Raw genomic sequence first — 21,169 nt, forward strand, 5'->3', positions numbered from 1 at the left:
TACACAGATGTGTGCCTTCCTTTCAGTTCTTACAACCCTTATCATTCACTGGCTAACAGATGCATGGTTGCCCCAAACTGGATGGCAACTGGACTGGGTGTCTCCCACTCAGGGTCCTTTCTACACACACTTTTTCTCAAGGGGGTCACCTGAAACTGAGCATCTCAGTTTGGTTTCTAACAATGTCTTTTTTTTCATAAGTATTTTGAGTTTATTAAAGAGACACTCTTCAAAGAGACATACTTCATTTAAAATTAACAGCTAATAAAGTCAATTTTTAAAATACATTGATATGAAAGCAGGCACAACATAAAAACAAAGACTCCTGATTTTAGAGACTATGAAATTATTATTTTTTAACTTCTTCAGTATCAATTCTGGGTGATGGCCTCTTCGTATTTTGTTCAATAATCCTCTTGCCCTGATCATGTTCTGATGGTTTCTCTCCCGTGTTCAGTACCACAGTCTCTACAGTTGGGGCTTTAAAGGGGCCCCCTTCTTGAGTCCATATTTGTTGTCTGATTTGTGTTGTTTTCTTGGGTACTTTCTCATAGCAGTAGCCACAGAGAACATGTTTCTGCTTCAGATGGCCACATTCAGGGCAAACATCTATATTGTTCTTAATTTTAATAAGCTTCCAGGAGTTTCTTCTCCTACACCGGTTAACTTCAATGGAGCATCTGTTTTTGGGAGCTGCCATCCAAAAGATACTATCTAAAAAGCTGGAATCCTCTTTGTTTCCACTGGTGACGTGGGCTGGGTCTGTGAGTATGGATGGACCCTGGACTGCTAATGCTGGTGCCCACTGGGGACTGGCAAGGCCGTTCTAGTTCTGCCTCGGTTGCTGCAGCAGCTCCCAGCACCTGCGGAGCGGTCTGGGACACTCCGGCCATGGGAAGGACAGCAGCAGCAAGGAGACAGCCATGTTTCTCACTGGAGAGAGCTGCGTGCCGGGACCTCTAACAATGTCTTAAAGAGTGTGGGGTGTCAGTGGCATGCGTGTGTGAAGGGACTGGTTTAGACAGATACTGCCTTTGGAGAGAGAGGAAGTCTGGAAGTTGTCCCTTGGGACCCTAATGCTATCACAATGATTGCAGGAGCCAGAAGCTGCAACTGAGCTGCAGATAAAGCCAAGAGTCTGTAAATCTCAAGTTAGGAGGCACTGGACTCCTCTGAAGACAATGGTGGGTGATGCTTGAAAGATTTAAATCACATCACAGTGCAAGTGGCACAGAAAAGGAATCCACAGGGTTTTCTCAGGACTTTTCCCAGAGTGACTCAGGCATGCTCATCCCAGGTGGGAAGGGCCCTGAGTTAATGAAAAGTGGTTGACTTATCTCTAAATGAAAGTTGAAATTGTGTTTGTTGGACGATTACATTTCCAAATGCATGCTAAAATATCCTTTTCCTCTACTCAAATAAAATAAGACATGACAGAAACTGAACTTAGTATTTTCCCTTTTCCTGCTGCTTTCGTTGTTCAGTTTGCCTTCTGCAATAGCTGTAATGGTTCTCCACTCCCAGCGCTGAGACACTCTTAACTTTGTCCTCCAACGGATCAGGCACATCCCACATGCTCTGAAGTCCCTTCTTTCCTCTTTTGACATGAACTGGCATGCAATCACCACCCGAGCTCCTGGCCTGACCCTTTTCTCCCTGCTTAGATCTCTTGGCTCCAGAATCTCTGCTATCCACAACAGGCGGCAGAGAGAAGCAAGCTCACAGTCAGATGGTGATGTCTCAATGGCACGGTGTGACTCTAGGTTCTATCCTTGCCAAAAGTGTAGCAGCTTGATGCACTAACTCTGTCCTTGCACGCCCTTTAATTATCAATGTTACTCACCTCTATTCAAATTTCACACTTTGGTCACATTTAGCCTCAGAGGTAATTGGTTCCTCAGAGGAGCTTGCTCTTTTTCTGTCTCTGTAAATTGTCCCCATATAAGACACTATTCTTCTCTTTTTTTGTCTATCTTTCCACGGTTAGACCTGGTATCTGTTCCTATCTTCTCAAAGAATAAGTTGGGTTTGAGGGGTTTTGTTGTTGGTTGGTTGGTTGGTTTGTCCTCAAAGTACCTACCCCTTATTTATATCAGTCTCACCAAATTATTACACATTGTTAGCAAGTCATGCATGAATCTTCCCTCTCCATATCTCCATCACATATGCTAGTAAAATGGAAGAAACCGATGAGGGGTTTGCACAGTCAGTGCAGATCTGAAAACACTAAGTAACCACCCAATAGTGCTTGAAGAAGCACTCGGTGCAAGCCAGAAGGCATTTTAAAGAGTCCAGGGTGTAGCCACATCTGCTCTCAAGCTCCTGCCCGTGCCAACTCTGCCAATCCTCCTTCTGCGCCCACTTCTCAACCCTGTCCAGATTTGTGTAGTCTGTAGCCATGGAAGGACTGAGAAGGGCAGCTAGTAATGGAATGTTGGGTTCTGCAGTGCGACACAGAAGCCAAAAGACCAGCCAAGCCCAAGTAACTGTATTTCATACAGGCAAAGTGAAAACACACATGCTTAAAGGTGAGTTAGCTAAGCAACATTTCCAAAACCTGAATTTTTCCTAGATGTGGTCTTTTTATCTAATCATGCTTACGGGAAGTGTGATATATGATGAAATCCTGAATTAGTTTGCATGTTTTGTAGCCATAAATTTTCGCAAACCCACGCAGCCTTAAATGCCAGTTGTTTGCAGAGGGGTGCATGGGTGTAGACACATATGCATGTGTGTGTGTGTTTGTATGTGTGTGTGCAGCTATGCATGTCCATGTTTGATCCTGCCTGTGGAGGCCAGAGGGCAACCTTGGATGTTGTTATTCAGGTACCTCCACCTTTTTGTTCTTTTTGAGACCATGTATTTCACTAGCCTGCATCCTGACAAATGGGTAGGGGTAGGTGGAGCTGACCATTACAGGCATTTCAGGACCCATCTTGTCTCTGCCTCCTGAAAGCTGTGATTGCAAGCACGTACCATCATGTCCAACCTTTTAATATGGATTTGTGGGGGTTCAACCCAGGTGTTCATGTTTCCAGACCGAGCTATCTCTCCAGCCTCTAAATGCTATTGTTAAGATATGAAGTTGTCTGTATGCCTTCAGGACAAATTGGCTAGAAGGTCAGAGCTAAATAGTGTGGAGGAGAAATAAGCAAGGCAGCCGAACAGGTAAAGGTTATGACTCTGGTCCCAGAGTCACCTGCTGTGTGAATGGTGTGTGGAGAGATGGAATTCCCAGCCAGCTTTGCAGGTGAGTGTGATCAAAAGCAACTGAGAGCTTTACTTAGAAGGTGCATGGCATAGGCTTGCATGGCTAGAGAGGCAAGCATGGCCTTAGGTGTGGGAAGAATTGAAGACATTGGATGGGATCCGTCAGAGTCAATGAATACATTTTGACAGCAGGCCCAAGGATTGAATCAGTGGTTACCTAATGATTTTAGCTTCACTGGAATAATATGAAATATCACTTTCTTATGTATCTGCACTTGGGAAGTAATGCCTTTCTTCTGAGAAAAGGTAATCACCTTCAACTATAGCTCCAAACCCATTCACTGACAATCATTCACAAAAGTAACTTGCTTTTTATACACAGTATTTGACTATTTAAGGTCTTCTTCACTTCATGTGAATATTAGGATTGTTTTCTCTAGTTTTATGAAAAAAGTTAGTAGAATTTTATGAAAATTTTGTTGAATCTGTAGATTTTTTCAATAATATGGTCACTTTTACTATATTTATGAATATAGGAAATCTGTCTTCTAGTATTTTCAATTTCTTTCTTCAGTATTTCAAAGATTTCATCACAGAGGTCTTTTACTTACTTTTTTAGATTTATTCTTTATTTTATTTATTTTGTTTTATTTTAAGGTGTCCCGGGTGGAATTATTTCCTGACTCTTTTTTTGTCAACTTTATTATTGGCACATAGAAAGCCTATTTATTTTCATGTTGATTTTCCTTTATCCTGTTATTTGACTTCAAATGCTCACCAGATCCAAAAGTTTTCTACTAGAGTCTCTGGGGTGGTTTAAGTATGGTATCATGTAGTCTCCAGATAAGAATGAGTTGACTCTTCCTTGCCAATTTTCCCCCGCTTGCCAATTGTTCTGCTGAAGACTTCACACCTAATGTCCAATAAGAGTGGGGATATCTTGATTCTAATTTTAGAGGAAGTATTTCCAGTTTTTCTCCACTTAGTACACTTTTGTTCATAGGATTGCTGTGTTTGTTATGTTGAGGTATGTCCCTTCTATTCCTAAGTACTTCATGGCTTTTGTTATGGTAGAATATGTTCAACTTTGCCAAAGATTCTGCCTCTATTGGGATGATCATGTTATTTCTGTCCCCAAATGTATTTGTGCATATGTGTGCAGGGAGAGGGGGATGGGGGTGCAAGGGTATCAGGGGAGTTTTATTAGGCTTGCTTACAAGAGAGCATAAGCACCCTGGCACTGACCGTGCTGTGCGTACATCTTAATGAATTCTTAACTTTGGTTTATGGGTCTTTTGCTGGGTGTTTTGCTGTTGTTTATTTGAGTTTGTTTTGTTTTGTTGCATCTATTTTCACAGAGAAACTGGACTGTAGTTTCTTTTCATTATGTTATTTGGTTTTGATGTCAGAGTAACTCTTGCCTCATGGAAACAGTCTGATTTGGTGGTAGTGGTTTTCCTCTTGCTCTTCTGCAGAACATCTGGGGACTGTTGGCATTAGCCTTCCTCTAAAGGTTTGGTAGAATTCAACAGTGACTCTATCTGACCTGGGTTATGGTTGGTAAGAGACACTTTATTTCTGCTTCAGTCTCGCAGATTGGTTTAGGTTTAAGTTGTTTATGTTCATATGATTGAGTTCTGATAGTTCATATATCATATACACAGGAATTTGTCCATTTCCTCCAGATTTTCCAGGTTTGAGGAAAATAAAAGTTTTCAAAATACTCCCCCTAATATCCTCAGGATTTTGTTGGCATGTACTTTGAAATCACAATTTCTATTTCTAATTTTATTCATTTGGGTCTTCTCTCTTATTCTTTTGCCCATTTTGTTGAATGATTTGTCAGTTGCTAATATTGATTTTTGGGGGGCAGGGAAGATTTTTGCTTTGCTTTTTTTTTTTTTTAACTGAGCCAACACCTCTGTTTCAATGATACTTCGCTTTGGTTTTCAAATTTTTTATTTTATTTTAAGTGTATGAGTATTTTGCCTATCTGTATAGGTATGTATGTATGTATGTTTTGTGTGTGTATACCACATATGTGATGATGCTCATGGAGGCCAGAAGAGAGTGTCAGATCCCCTAGAACTGGAGTTACAAGTCATTGTGAGCCACCATGTAGGTGCTAGGAATCAAACCTAGGTCCTCTACAAGAGCAGCCAGTGTTCTTAATGCTGAACTATCTCCCCAATACTTGTTTGACTAATTCTTTGTATTATGCTTGTATCTCCTATTTGTGTATGTAGGGGGGGCACAGAGGGTAGTCCCATGCTAAGTCATGAAGGCCAGAGTCTAATGTCAGCCTTGCCTTCCTCCTCTTTCTCCTCCTCCTCTTCCTCTTCTTTCTTTTCAGTAAGGTCTCTCATTGAACCTGGAACTTGTCACTTCAGCTAGACTGGCTGGCCAGACAGTACCCAGGATCTGCCTGGACCAAACACTCAACACAAAGGTAAATGATGCCGTGTCTAGCTTTCAAATGAAAACATGCTCTCAAAAGTGTTCTCTGCCCTTCACCTGCACTGTGCCTTGTGCATGCAGCCCCCCTCCCCAATACATAATAAGTGTAATTTGTTTAATCTTAGCCCTCAGGAGGCAGAGGCAAGCATATCTCCATGAGTTCAAGGCCAGCCTGTTCTGCAAAGTGAGTTCCAGGACAGTCATGGTAGTTACACAGAGAAATCCTGTCTTGAAAAAGCAAAAAACAAAACATAAAAATCAAATGTAATTTAAAATAATAAATAGCTGGGTGGTGGTGGAGCATGCCTTTAATCTCAGCACTTGGAAGGCAGAGGCAGGCAGATCTCTGGGAGTTTGAGGCCAGCTTGGTCTACAAGAGCTAGTTCCAGGACAGGCTCCAACGCTACAGAGAAACCGTGTGTCAAAAAAAAACAAACAAATAAAAATAAACCAAACTATCACTACTCCTTCATTTTAGTTATTATTTATTTATTTTGTTTGGTCTTTTTACTTCAGAATGTCTTTTGGGGGGGTTAGTAATATTTGTATAGTCTAGGGGTCTTTACTGGATTCATTTTCTCTGTCAGTTAAGGAATTAAAAGGCAGGAAAAAAATCTCCAGGGCAACAGATGACAGCAGGCAAATCTAAAGCAACACAGACAGAATCAGCAGCTGAAGGTCCCTAGACTGTATCGATACCTTGACAAAGAAGAAAAAACCCTTCATTTCTTCAGCCTGACTCCAAGAAGAAGGCTGCACACACACAACTGGCTGTTTTCCATATGACACAAAATAACACGCTCTGGCAAGCATTTGCATAAACTTGAATTCTGCCATTGGTGTTAAAAATATAAAATCAGGCAGCCCATTTGGAAAACATTCCATAGCTTCTAAAGTGCTAAATAAAAATTTTTAAATTTCCATAAGTCAACAGTTATACCCATATATCTACCCAAGAGGAAGGAAAAGAAATATTCCCCTCACCCCATCACTTTGTCTCAGTCACCTACACCTGGAGGCACTCTGTCCATGGAAATCCCCTGGCCATGCCAGCCTGGGAATCAGGGAGGCTGATTTTACTCTCGTTGCTGTCCTCCAGTTCTGATTCCTCAGACTCATCTCCAGCCCTGGAGCAGACCACTCACTGGGGCCTCTCCTCCCTCCCAGACTCCATTCCCAGGGAACTATGCAGATCTTCTCCTACAGCCTTCCTTCTTCACCCCATGCCTTTGTCTGAGCCACCAATAAACAGAATCTGCTTCATTTCTTGCTTTTTTTCATTAGAAAACAAACAGGTTATATTAACTGTTTCAAGCTTTGGATACTGCAGGCTTTACAGGGAGAACCCAAATTTTCAATTATGTTGGCTTTTTATAAAGCTTGAGTTATGTAAGACTTAAATAAACGTTTGCTACCAAAAAAAAAAAAAGAAAACAAACAGGCAACAAGAGATAGATAGATAGATAGATAGATAGATAGATAGGAAATCAAGATATGATGAAAATAAACACAATAACTTGAAGAAGACAAGACAAACAAATGAACAGGAAAACAAAAAAATCAAAGAAAAAGCACAAGAAACTCATAGATGTAGTCACATACCTTTGCACTGTGTATCCCCTAAAAACACAAAATCAGAAACCATAATATAAGTAAAAGACCTGTAAGATAGGAAAAAAAGAATTATAACATTTAAAAAAGCAAAAAACAAAAACCCAGACCAAACAAGCAAACAAAACCTCCAATGATGTCATCAATTTTGTTTTGTGTTGATCTTCTACTTCCAGACATGGGACCTGGCCTTAAAAGTGGTTTGTATATACAGTGATAAACCATTAGGAAAACTAAACTTCCACTTCTGAGTAGTTAATAACTGACGACAGCTTCTGGGTTTGGGGTGGAGACTTGTGCCCACCTCTCTCAGCACTGGGACCCCAATCTGGCTTGGGCTGCTGGCAGGAGTGCGTGCTGCCAGTCTCTCTGAGTCACGGGCGCATTTGGTTCGTCTGTTTTAGAAGACCTTGTTTTCTTGGTGTTCTTCGTGCCCTTTGACTACACTCTTTCTGCCTCCCTGTCCGGTATTCCCTGAGCTGTGAGAACACAGAACTCACTGGTGAAGACATCCCCCACTTAAGAGCACCTCTTCCAAGGTCTCTCACCCTCTACACACTGTCCAGCTGTGTTCACTGTATTTATTCCCTTCTACCGCAGAAAGAAATTCCTCTGAGCAAGACACTAATCTATGACAGCAGAATGCCATCAGGAGTCACTTTATTGCAACATTCCGTTTGTGTTTGGTTTTCCTCTAGGTCCCAGGCCTATCTCGTCTCAAGTTCTTGACCACTGGAGCAGTAGCGGGATGGGTTCCATAAAAGGAAAAAAAGTAGGGGAAGAAAGAAATATTGACATAAACACTTCTATACAATAACTGGTACCTACACCATTCAGACTAATGGGGAAGGGGACTTAACTCAAATGTCAGTCAACTGAAAACATGGCAAGCGATTCAAGGGAACACTATTCAACAAGAAATATAAGCAAACTCTTCACTCATGTCACCTAAAAATATTATACCAAGCAAAAGAAGCTGAAACACACACACAAATCTAAAAAACAAAAAAAAAAAAATCCTGTTCCTATGAAATGCCAAGTAAAAACAAATCCATAGAAAGAGGAGTAGATTAGTATTTACCTGGAGTTGGGAAAGGGCAGCGGTAAATAGATATCAGGACTCATTTGGGGGTGAGAAAAATATCCCCAGACTTGGATGTGCTCATAGTGCGCAACTCTGTAAACTTTGAAATGAGTGCCGCCTCCCTGTAAAATAACTGAATTCACGGCATGCAAATTATAGCAGAGCTGGAAGGAGGTGAGACAAAGGAGAAGGGAGTGAATGAGAAAGGGGAAAGGGAGGACTAGAATGTGGCCAACAGGAAGCAGCTCTGAAGCTGGAGGACTTCGCCCAGTAATCACTGTGTATAATCCATTGCGCTCAACACAACATGAGAGCGCACCACCAGACTCTCCTAGTTTTGGGAAAAGGAACAAGTTTTGCGCCAAGCTAAGAAAGCTCACGGGCTGCAAAGGGTGGAAAACAATCTTTCCTTTCATCTATTTTTGTAAAAGCAGCAGAAGCTATAAACATCTTCTTTTTCCTGGGTTGGTAATTGTATCCCTCGTGACCTGTCTTTAGCCTCAGAGAAGGAATTCGTTTGGTTCAAGCCATGGAGACTGAATGGTGCTCTCACGTTCTTCATCCTCAAGCAGCGAGCCCCCAACCCCAACCCCCAACCCTGCCGCGTCTTACATCTCCCTCACCTGCTCCTGGCACTTATCTTGCCTACCACTGGCAAGAGAGGACAGGAGAATTAATTGCTGGAACCGTGACCCGACACAGCAGGCCAACCCAAAGGCCCAGGAGCCGTTTATTCGCTTGAGAGCACGTCTTCGGAGCTGACAGACAACCCTTCACTCTGGAATCATTCTCAGGCTGCCAATGTACTCTGAAACAAAATGGACACGGCTGGGAGGAGGCCAGCCTCGTCCCCCACACTCATACATGCTGTCCCAGAGACAAAGCCGGGGCTGTGTGGGTGCTTTGCTTCCTGGGAGGGCGAATTTTGCAGATCACTGCCAAGATGCTCCTGCCTGCAACACACAACGCAAGCAAGAGGTCAGCACAAGCCCAATCTGCTGTTAATAAACCAGCGAGAAATGAGGTACGAACACCATCAGTGTCCTTGAAGTTAAAAATACACAGAGTTTAATACCAGATGTGTGGCTACCTTGTTTTTAGATGCTCGGGGAGGAGTTAATGGTGATGCCTCAACTACAGAAAGTAGTGGCATACCCATGTATATTTATTTATATTATCCAAAGCAAGACGAACCGGACAGTATGAAAAAAAAATGTGGGGTGATTGTCATACTCATGGTTGTTAACTTGACGACATATGGAATTAAACCCAAATAGCTGGTTATAGCTGTGAGGATTTTTGTGGTTGTCATTGAATCGTTTGAGGTGGGAAAATCCACCTTAAATCTGGACCACACATCCTCATGGCAACCTATTTAAAGGACAGGGAAGAAGGAAGCTTTTGCTCTTTGCCTGCTTGCCCTCACTCCTGCTGGCAAGAGGAGTGCCTCCCCTGGTGTCAGAGCCTACATCTTCGGGGTTCCAGCATATAGTGAAAACCAGCTGCGTCATCCAGGCTCATGGGCTCAACGACTGCTGGAGTCTTGGCTTTTCCTTGCCAATGTTGGAATATTCGGACCGTAACTTCTAAGCTCTACTCAATCCCGCTTTTGCGGGCACATAGATTCATCGTATGGGTTCTGATTCTCTAGAGAAGCCCAGCTAATACAGAGACAAATATAGCATTTGTTTCTGTTAGCACAGAGCCCCTCTGGAAAACACTATACAAGAATAAATGGCAGCGGTTGTCTCAAGAGTGGCGACAGGAGAAAAGAGCTCACGCTGTGCCCACTCATCCTCCTCATCCTCTCTTTCTCCCTCCTCCATCTGTTTCTGCAGACACTAATAGCTATTTTTAACATGCCTAGCTGTTTTCTATGGCTCCCATCCTGTTTCTCAAAATGGACTCCTACTTAGTAGAAAATAAAGAAACCACCTCTAGACACAGTTTTGTTTTATGGCCACTTCCTTGTGTACCATTTGACTTGACATTAGGTTTTACTCTCTTTTCTGCCATTTCAGAGAACAATCCTCCATCCCCTCTTTTTGGGGCACTTTTGAAAGATGCTTCTATTTTTTGTAGCCCTAAATAGAAACCTCCACTTAGCCTTTAAGTCTTTGGCTGCCATTTCCTTCCCTTTACCTTTATAGTCTTTTCTTAAAGTAAACTGTATTTTTCCTCTCTGATTCATCATTAACCTCTAATATTCCACCCTGCTGGGCTCTATTCTCCTGTAACGACATCTTGAGAGCCCACCATAGAGATCCTTTATTAATAATGCCTGATGAGCATGTTTTCCATATTTATATTATGTCACCTCTAACACATCAGGGGAGCCACCTTTCCCAATGTGTTTTTCTCTGTGTCTCTGAAGTCTTCCTTACCTGCATTCTGTCTGAGTGGCAATTTAGACTAACTTGTCTCATGGAAACCTGTGTGTGCTTCTATTACATAATCATCCATAAACATGAACAGGATGATTTTCTCCATTCAAAATCAATAATAATAGAATACAAACTCAATTGTTGTAGTCTCAATATTCAGCACCTAAGACAAAGTTTTAATCAGTAAATACTGAATACGTGAACGGTGAGCGAGGGGAAATTTTCTTCTGCGCCTTGGGTTTCAGTACAGCCTGTGACAGGAAACATGCATTGTCTGTATTGCCATAACCACTACTTTCTTCCCCCTTGCCACAGAACTTGAAATTGGTTAGAAACCTGTGTTTCCCAGCCTTGCTTGTGTCATGCAATCATGCTCAGAGCAATGAGAGGAAGAGGAAATATCATGTGTGCCCACAGAATACATGTGGGCTGGGGGGAACTCTTCCACCTGTTTTCCCTCTACTGTGAAGTAAATGGCTGCAACAACATCACCCCTCATGACTATGGCATCACATCCTCATGACTATGACATCATCTCCTCACGATTATGGCATCACTTCTTCATAACTATGACATCATCCCCTCATGACTATGACATCATTCTTCATGACCATGGCATCACATCCTCATGACTATGACATCACCCCTCATGACTATGACATCATCTCCTCACGATTATGGCATCACTTCTTCATAACTATGACATCATCCCCTCATGACTATGAGGACAGACAAGGTAGTGAAGCAGGTGAGTTTTTGTAGGATTCTGTAGCTAGAATACTTGTGCCCTTCCAAATTCACATTGAAATTTACGTGTCCTAACTCGTTGAGAAGCAGGCCCTTTAAGAGGGTATTGGTCATGAGGGTTCTGTTCTCATAAATGACTTAGTGATATTATGAAAGATGAGAATTCATGATCAGGAGAGTGGATTCCCAGTAAAAAAAAGTGAGTCCAGCCCCCTTTCTATTTTTTTTTTCTTTTTTTTTTTTTTTTTTTTGGTTTTTTCGAGTCAGGGTTTCTCTGTGGTTTTGGAGCCTGTCCTGGAACTAGCTCTTGTAGACCAGGCTGGTCTCGAACTCACAGAGATCCGCCTGCCTCTGCCTCCCAAGTGCTGGGATTAAAGGCGTGCGCCACCACCGCCCGGCCAGCCCCCTTTCTATTTCAGCCTCTTTGTCCTTCTGCTTAGGATAGTGCAATAAGAAGAACCTGACTACATGCCAGTTCCTCAGTGCTGGACTCCTCGACTTCCATGAGAGCCTACAAATTTCTTCTGTTCATTATAAATTACACACTCTGTAGTATTATGTTATAGGAGCATAAAGCAGACAAAGGCTTAGGATTACCACACCAGCCTACACCAAATCTCTCCATCCTCCTAAAATGTGAAGCAATAGGCCCTGGAGCTGTTTAGGTGGATAGATGGATCTCTCTCTCTCTCTCTCTCTCTCTCTCTCTCTCTATCTGTCTCTGTCTCTCTCTCACACACAGGTGAACTTCATCCCAACTTACACACACCTTAATATAAATATACTTAGCATAGGTTGGTTCAACTAAGTGTTCGAAAGGTAAGCCTTTGGGTTTTTTATTCACTTATATAGAGATGAAGGGTTTCTCTCTAAATTAGGTAAAAAATCACAAAGGCTGGACAATCAATAGCATGTTTCACACCCAGTGCTGGCTGCCTTGGTCCCTAGTAACAGACTTTTGTGGTGAGAAATATGAAAATCTTGGGGTTAAAGACATATGACTGTTATTCAGAAGCCCCCTCCCTTTTGAGAATAAAAGCTGTTTAATCCTCCTTAGAAGTGATTGGATTAATCAGTTCAGTCTTTTGAAAAGGAATCATAAATTGGAGTTTTGCAAGTTGATACTTCTAGGAGCAAATGGAATTCAGTCACAAAGCCAGACATCTCACCTCACCACCACAGGAGCATGTTCCTAGCAAGATGGTTTTCTTTTTTTTTTCTTTTTTTTTTTAATTCGCAATACTTTTAATTAGACTGTAAATTACAGGATCCATTTTAATTTTTCATATTTAGCTCATTAGAAACCTTGTGGGCTTTCATCCAATTTTTTTTCAAGGTAATGCCCTCAGCCATTTGCTTATTTTCTGCAGAAATATGCGAAGCATCGAGTACAGTTTAATATACACTCTTCTCCCTGCAAACATTTGGTGCGGTCCTTTCTGAGTTCCTCATTTGAAGGTATCAATGCATGGTTCCCAGGGTTGAAGCAAGATGGTTTTCATTGCAGTAGCTGAGAGTAACACGGGGAGGAAGATCAGGGCTCGAACAGACACACCCTAATAGGGAAGCACAAGTCTGAGTGGCAATGAATATTTTAATCTCTTAGAAAAGCCTACAATTGATTTATCTTTAGCAGCATTCAAAGTATTTTGCAGCCATCATCTTAACTGATGTTTTGAAATAATTTGAATACCTGATGCGTGTGAAGGAGTCCAGACTCACGTCTTCGCCCTGCAGCGCTTGATAAGGCGCGGTTTTTCCCAGATAGGCACGCCATTGATTTAACTATTAGCTTGACCCGTGGAATCCCCTTGCAAACTGACAACCCTGAGAAAGCCCACGCCCGCAGTGAAGCACTCCTCCTGAAAAGAGAGCAGGCGCCTTGCCCTTTCTCACAGTCCTCTTGGCTGCAGGAAAACAAGAATGCTCTTTGTCAGGGTAAAGCCAGGAGGGGCACTTCAGAGCTCATTTTTCTCATGGTGCATTCATATCAAAAGGAATGAAGATAATTTAATTTGAAATATGCCCTAGTGTTTCTCGTACAACCACTGTGCTCCAGCATGTTTCCGAAGAAAATAAGATGGTAAGAAATCAAACGTAAAGAAACTCAACCGAGTCTCTAACATCTTAAAAACATGTTCATTTATAGAGTCTGCCATCGCTTTCCTTTTAGCCTCTTTTCCCAAGATGAAATGGCTGATCACTTGGTCTCCAGCACCAAAGGCAAAGACAGCGTACTTCAATGTATAAAGTAGTATGTAGTTTTGTGCGCTTGTATGTGTGTGTATGTATCCTGCATGCTGTTGTACGTGGAGGGAAGATTCCAGGGTAGGCACCTTCCTCAGTTTCCATTCTTCTCAGACAAGACAGTGAGCCTGGAGCTTACTGATTCAGCTAGACTGGCCAGCAAACCCCAGGGCTTCTCGTGCCTCTGCCTGCCTGGTGCTGGGATTACACACCTGGTATGCTCAGCTTTTCCACTGAAGTTCAAACTCAGGCCCTCCTATTGCATGGCAAGCAGTCACCAACTCTGAGTCAGCTCCCCAGACCCTCAGATAGTTTTTGTTTAGCATATTATTTATTGTAGGGGCGTGGTCATGGCATGGTGTGTGTGTGTGCGCGCGCTCGTGCGTGCGTGCGTGTGTGTGTGTCAGAGGACAACTTGGTTCTCTCCTTTCACTATGTGTGGATCCTAGGGGTCAGATTCAGGTCTTCAGACTTGGTGGCAAGCACCTTCACCAATTGTTTTAATTGACTGGCCCTTAATTACTTTTTAACTAAACATTTACTAGTAAGTCATCTGAAATAAAGTGTTTACTTTTGCTTTGTCTTTGGAAAATCTATTCACACACTCACCAGTTAGGGCTATTCAACCATCATTAGCATAATGCTAATCACTAACTAGTTATATTAATTTAATCAAGCTAATGTATTTGTGTGTGGTGAAGCTGCAGTACTGGGGATCAAATGAGGTCCTTGCATGCCAGGTAAGCACTCCACTAATGAGGTGTATCCTAGGGCTGAATACTAACTTTGAACAAACACATGAAGTGCTGTAAATTGTACTTAATGTGAGTTCTACAGTATTCCCATGTTGGGGGGGGGGGGTGTGGGTTGAGATAGCACCATAGCCACACTGTACAAGCGCCAACTATCGATTCTCACAAGTTGTATGGTCAAGCTCCTCTGAGGCAGGAGAGAAGGACAGGGAGTCAAGGGGACATGGGAAGAGAAGGAAGCTGTTCTTCCTGGGAAGTGGTTTACATTTTGTGCTGGCCGAGAGTCAAGAGCTTCAGCGAAACTGAATAAACCAAAACAGCTATAACACTGCCGGTAAAGAAACAATACTTTTTTTCTTCTGAAAGATGTCTCGAGTAAGAGTTAGAATAGCAATCTTTAAGTTTAACCTATAAACACTCCCATTTCACCCTAAACCAGAACAGTGAACCACAGACACCACCTTGTAATTTCATTTACAAAAGGAATAACTAAATTCACTCATATTTAACTTCATTTTTACCCTTTACACACTGGTTAAGTCTGGTTGTACATTACTATTAGACAGTATGACTTTAAAGGCCACAGAGTGACATCACAGCTGTTGATGCAACCCTCGCGCTTATGTTAAAGTGTTTACTGTCTCTGTCTCTCTCTGTATGTGTGTCTCTCTCTGTCTATCTCTCATCGAGTCCTAGCTCTATTCCATACAGACTTGGACCAAGGTTGTTTCCTGTGGCCTATGTTAAGATGCTGGTCTCATCCAAGTAACTGGAGGTCCTAGTAGGGGCAACCTCCTCAGTCCAAAGCTATAACAAGCACCGTCTCCCACTGCTGGTGACCCTACCTCATTGGACTCTTTCCCTCCTGTGTGAGAAATGGAATGTGAACAGATGTACCTCTTGCAAGGAACAGCAAGTGTTGAATAAGCTTGATTACACAGACTGGAAGGCATGAGATACGCACAGAAATGCAACTGGAAATCCTAAAGTCCTGGGGAAGGGGAGAACATCTTTACGTCATACACCTGACGGCACCTGAGTTTCCACAGTGAGCTCCAGGAGGGATAATCTAAGTCTCAATTTGTTCAGTTTCCCTCCCGACATCACACAGAAATCTGTCTCTCCCTGGCACTGGACGTTTTTTTGCTTATTTCACTAGAGACCGGAGATGGAACCAGGGCCTGAGGGGCCCCTCTGCTGGGTTTACAATAAATACAGTTTTGTTGACAGCTTTAAATAAAAAACAACAATGCCAAAAAAAAGGCAGAAAATCAGCTAGCCCTGTGAAAACAGTGTTGATTATACTATGTAAACTGCAATAGGAAAAATCAAGTTGAAAACTTCAATTCCCTACCTTCTAAATGAGTTTCTACAGGTAAACCACATAGTCTTTTTGGGAGACCAACAAAAACCACCTCAGTAACATTAAAGGACAACAAAACAACTCAAATGCAGAAATCAACTGTATAGCATAAATGGTGACACCAAGAATTTGGTGACAGAAGACACAGCTAAAGAGCTGCCCTCAGTGTTCGACGAGAAACAACACCAGTGGCCACTCTGTCTGCCTTCCACATTCTACGAGAAACAACACTCAGTGGCCACTCTGTCTGCCTTCCATATTCTATGAGAAACAACACTCGGTGACCACTCTGTCTGCCTTCCACATTCTATGAGAAACAACACTCAGTGGCCACTCTGTCTGCCTTCCATGTTCTATGAGAAACAACACTCGGTGACCACTTTGTTTGCCTTCCTTGTTCTCACTCCAACTTTCCCACTAGTAAACACACACACACACACACACACACACACACACAAACTGTTCTTCTAGCTTCATTCTATCTTCAAACATAATTTCAATTTCTTGAAACAAAAGCTTGAGTATCAACATGTCTCAAACAAAACAAAACACTTTCTGTCCCAAGACATTTCCACACCATCGCTAGAAACACAAATGCTGGAGAGATGCACGTTTATAAAACAGCTGGATAATGTGCATGAATGGGGGCGAAAAAAGGACAGCGGCAACGATGATTTCTACGAGCAAAGCGCCTAGAATACTCGTGTATTTGGACAACATTCTCCCATGCTCATGCCGTAGCCAGGGCTCCAGCCTGCAAGCTTCCTTAGGTCCTCCGTGGCCACGCTTGAGTGACAGCTCTGATAGCCCCCTGGTACATTCTCTTGGCAAGGCTCAGATTTTGCTGCTTCCCAAGTCTTTAAGATGTGAAACGAAACCCCAAGGGACACATTAACGGGGCCAAAAGCACATGCAACCAAAGCCAGCAGCCATGTCGCAGCGCCCTCGATTCCCATGAGAAATTCTGCAACCAGTTTATCTACGTCACCGAGTCTGCAAACGGGCGGCTGCGAGAGTTTAAAAATACTCTTTAGCCGTTTTGAGATTTCCCTGGCCATATTTAGTTCCCCGCCTGACAGCTGTAGGAGAGGCACTCAAACAGACAATGGAGGATGTCTCTGACATCCTCCCCCACGTCCATCCTCGAGTCTACCATCCCCACAGACCCCAGCAGCTTGTCTCCTCTCCAGGGAAGCTGCAGCCCCAGGTACTGCTCTGCCATCCCTGGACATCTGCTTGGTTTGTCTATTTTCTGCTACAGGCAGAGGACAGGAAGGAAGGGTTTGTTTCCTGTAAACAGAGGGAGAGAAAATTACAGCTATTATTGTTTTGACAACGGAAGTCCTAACTGAAACTGGTGGCATAGTTCATTCCTGACAGGCAGCGGGTCTGAGAACGGCTCTTGGCAAAAATTCCTCCCAAGGGGTCTCAGAGAAAAGCAGAACGCCTTGCTAGCTTTGCATTAGATGTCTAAAGGCACGGCAGGGCCGTCCTGAGCCGTCCTGATCCAGGGCTGTGGAAATGGAATGCAGTCTGTGTTTTGATGAATGTTTTCGTACAAGCCTCCGCCATTCCAAGAGAGCATGACAGATCTTGACCTTCAAGCACCTACTCAAGTTTATGCAAACACATACCTACGGGTTCACAATGCCTTGATAAGGCAATTCATTTACATCCATCTTTAATTGTCTTCCCCTGTTCCCGTACTATCAAACTTCATTTCTTTTGCACTCTTCTTGACTTTTTAGTTTCTGGTCATTTAAATGAAAACTGTGAAATTACTCACTGTAACGAGGATCCTGTCTCTTGATTTCAGTTTTAATATTCAGTGTGCCTACATGTGGTTAGGGCTGTGTTTGACTCCATAGAGCTGTGTTTGTTACTGAGATTTTTATTAAATTCCTTTCTTCATCTGGTCAGTATTTGAAGTCTAAAGCAAACAAGCAAACAGAAGGAGGTTAGGAGATAACCAGTTCCATTGGGTGGGGCACCAAGGAAAACCCGAGTCAGATACCTCCATATACGAAGGACAATGAGAACTATGAGAGCATTAAACCAGTAAACCATTTTCATATTTGAAGCAGGCTGCATGCTCTGTCAAGTACATAAAACATCATTTAGATTTCTTTGGTGAAGCTGCAACCCCAGCAGAAGAATATGGTCAGCAGCAGTCAGTGGGATTGTTTCCATTTTTGTCTCTCTTAATGTCTCTTTCACTTGGCTGTCTTCCAAACAGCAAGGTGTCTAAAACCTCAGTCTTGGTCCCCAATCACATTCTACCAAGACTGATGGCTTCATTGATATCTATGTGTTTTGCTGACTGGGGACTTCAGACACTACCCATCATACAAGCCAGTTTTGAGAAACGCTCCTGGATAGTAAAAAAAAATTACAGATTCACAATAAAACAGATTTCAGACATAAAAGACCACTAAATGAATCACAATGTTGGAGGAGTGTACGTAGGCTTGAGAGAGAGAAAAAAAAATAGAGAGAATAAAGTTAATGCCCATAAAAAAAGGGTAAAGTCTTTAAAGAGACAGAGTACAGATAGTTAAGAGATTAAAAGAAATAAAGAAAAATAAGTCACGTAAAAATGGAAAATTCACAGAGAGTCTGGATTATGTACATTGTGTTTTCTTTAAAATTTTTGACTGTGAAGGAGCTAAGTGCAGAGAGACATTTCATTACATGGGCTGCCAAGCTAAACCAGAATGGATATAAGGGTATTACGATTTCAAAATTTGGGTCTAAGGATATGATGCTTTGGAGAGGGTCTTCTTTTGTTTTCACAGAGGACCAGACCCTGTGGATTGATTCTATCCCAATATGGTATGATAGACCATGACCTCCCGAAAAGTTGCTGTGAACACCCTCAAAAAATTACTTCACTCAACTGCCAACTAAGATGAACCTGAAACACTGGTTACACCCTAAACGATCTGATTAACAGTGCCCCCATTCAGCAGGAAGCAGTTTGGAGAGAAAAAACTGCGCCCATGTTCCCAAAATATTGTTTATAAATGTTCTTTAACATTTAAAGGGGGAAATGATATAGGTATGAATAATTTGCATTGGAATGGATTTTAAGGTCAATTTTGTTTTATGTATATATATTTCTGATATTGATTAAGGTATTGTGATTGTGTAATTCATTTAAAATGTAATGTATAATAGGAAATATAGGTTGCTAATGGATAATTATCGATAATAGTAAAGCTTATAGTCATGTTAGTTAGATTTTCTAGATATATAGAGATACATTTCAGTTAGATAGACATTCTTCATATCTTTCAAAGACTGCAGAATATGGCATTTTAAATGTTTTAATAACTTAGGACTTTTCATGACAATGAGACATGTCTGTTCCTGGTGGCACCAATCTACTTTGAGAGGAAGATGGGCATCAAAGAGGATCCTTATGGAGTTTGATAGCCATTTGGGCAAGAAACTGCTCTTGCCTGGACTGTTGCATAAAATGGACACAGAGAACCCGCAGAGAGAGAACTGCTGAACTTGCCTAAAGGTGAGACAGTCTTTTGGTGTTCCTGACTCATGAAAGAGTCTGCGAGACATTCTGCAGGACACAGCAGATAATGACTGAACTGCCTTTGAAATTTCCTGCTTCATGGAAATGTCTGCTGGATACGATGGGCCTGAAGGCTGAAGATGGATGCCCCAATGGTACAGAGGAACTTTGGGTGACTGTACAGGCAGCGAGATGTCTCTGTCATTTCTAGAGCTTTGAATTTCTTGTTTGCTTAGGTAATATTATATCCTTCTGGAGTCTTTGATGGAGTTGAAGAATGGTTAGTTATAGTTATAGTTTTCCTTGGTTATGATAAAAGATAACGTAGATATAAATATTGTAACTGTAATTCTTGCTTGATATCTGTTTTGTTATATGTAATCTTACTATGTGAAAGTGAAAGCCTTTCTTTTTTGTTTAAACAGAAAAAGGGGAAATGATGGGGGAGAGTCTTCTGTTTTGTGTTAATTTCATTGGTTAAATAAAGAGACTGCCTTGGCCCTTTAATAGGACATAAAATTAGATAGGCAGAGTAAACAGAATAGAATGCTGGGAGAAAGAAGCTGAGTCAAGGAGTCACCATTATTCTCCCACTCCAGACAGACGCAGGTTAAGATCTTTCCTGGTAAGCCAGCTCGTGGAGCTACACAGATTATTGGGAATGGGTTAGATCGATATGTAAGAGCTAGCCAATAAGAAACTGAAACTAATGGGCCAGGCAGTGTTTAAAAGAATACAGTTTCCGTGTAATTATTTTGGGTGTAAAGCTAGCCGGGTGGTGGGATGCAGCCTGCCGCCTAATACAACAGATCCACTAGAGGGAACTTATGTTTGATCTTATTAACATAATGAAAATATATGGTTGAGTAGATTACAGACCATATGGGTGAGCATCTAATATTATTTTGCTTGATGAACATGATATCAAACAGCCTTCTAAATATTTATCTTTATACACATAGATTGATACATCTCTCACTCCTCATTGGAGAAGCTTCTTTGTGATATGGATGCCCGTTAGTACAGAAAGTCATAGGAGGAAAATGCTCAACCTTAAATTGGTCGTCTACAAATCCTTCCCTCTGAGACTCAGGGGACATCACTGAAAAGGAAGTGAGAAGATCCTAAAGACCAGAGGCTAGGGAGGAGTGCCAAAGGGGGAAAAAGTGTCTTTTGGATGTGACCTAGCCATTGCACTCATAAAGTCACAGCAGTTGTGGTTACCTGCAGCAAACCTACACGTAATTGGGCCCTCCAATATTCCATCATGGAAAGGGGAAGAGATCATGAGGCCCACCCTTCCCTGAGGGATTACTGACTGTTAATTTTGGCTAAGGGAAGAAGTATCACTTTCTTTAATGGTGTAGCCACTAATAAGTGAGCAGTACCAATAAACAACCACTCACCCAGGTTCATGTAGGCAACCCTATTCATACTTAATAGGGCATATGAACCAAAAAGCTTTGAAAGTAGGAAGGGGAATTATGGATAAGCAGAGGGGTTTCAGCAAGATAATAGGAAATGAGATAGGATAATAAAGGGTAAAAAGGACAAATGTTCATTGTATAAATGCTCAATGTTGTCAACAAATATTTTTTGAAATAGTGGTGTTTTGTTCACCAAGAATGACATGATGAAATATGGAAGAGGTGGAAGAACAGATATTAATTCTTTTTCTTTCTTTCTTTCTTTCTTTCTTTTTTTTTTTTTTTTTGGTTTTTCAAGATAGGGTTTCTATGTAGCTTTGGAGCCTGTCCTGGGACTAGCTCTTGGAGACCAGGCTGG

General features: G+C 41.9%; 1 pseudogene; it reads right to left on the reverse strand.

The window, feature by feature from the left end:
• Positions 1–349: 349 nt before the first annotated feature.
• Positions 350–925, reverse strand: LOC121449279 (annotated as a pseudogene).
• Between the last annotated feature and the right edge of the window lie 20,244 nt (positions 926–21,169).

Source organism: Microtus oregoni, unplaced genomic scaffold, assembly GCF_018167655.1.
Source record: "Microtus oregoni isolate MIOR12 unplaced genomic scaffold, Mior012 000006F_ref0000085, whole genome shotgun sequence".
NCBI lineage: Eukaryota > Metazoa > Chordata > Mammalia > Rodentia > Cricetidae > Microtus > Microtus oregoni.